At 34.5% G+C, this 603-nt stretch overlaps 1 non-coding gene across 1 annotated transcript; it reads left to right on the top strand.

Annotated features, from left to right (window-relative positions):
- Positions 1 to 73, top strand: Trnar-acg. Its single transcript has one exon. It is a non-coding gene; the product is annotated as a tRNA-Arg (tRNA).
- The last annotated feature ends 530 nt before the right edge of the window (positions 74 to 603 follow it).

Raw genomic sequence — 603 nt, 5'->3', positions numbered from 1 at the left:
GGGCTTGTGGCGCAATGGATAACGCGTCTGACTACGGATCAGAAGATTCCAGGTTCGAATCCTGGCAAGCTCGGAATATTTTTCCTAATTTAATTTGTGTAAAACAAAACAAAATTTCTGTTAACTTTCTAGTTAATTTTAGTAACACCAAAGTTTAAACTCTTCGAATCATCTGACCCGTGGATGTGACCCTTAGTATGCTACTGCACATGATCTGAACCCACCCCCCTCACGCCCCAAAGCAAAATAAAAAAGTAGTCGCTTGATGAGCAATCATTACCAAGAAACGTCGAAGAAATTGTTTTTAATTCAAGTTCATTTTATTGAATAAATAGTTGAACAGAATAACATTGACATGCAATACTACAAATGAGTATCAATAAGAGGGAAGTAATACTTATGAAAAGGTTACATGTCATATGACGCGAAAAACAAGCATTCAACATTGTACATAAAGTATGTCAATTGTTGTTTCATCAGTGTGCCTAACATTTCGTGAACAAAATATAATGTTAGGGAAATAAATCGTTGAGGAAAATCTCCCAACATATTTTTTTAAGTTGAGAACAATCAACTATTGTTTCACATTTCGTGAACAAAATA

This window comes from Mizuhopecten yessoensis, unplaced genomic scaffold (assembly GCF_002113885.1).
Source record: "Mizuhopecten yessoensis strain PY_sf001 unplaced genomic scaffold, ASM211388v2 scaffold11179, whole genome shotgun sequence".
NCBI lineage: Eukaryota > Metazoa > Mollusca > Bivalvia > Pectinida > Pectinidae > Mizuhopecten > Mizuhopecten yessoensis.
The sequence above is the reverse complement of the archived record's forward strand: the minus strand, read 5'-3'. Positions and strand labels throughout refer to the sequence as shown.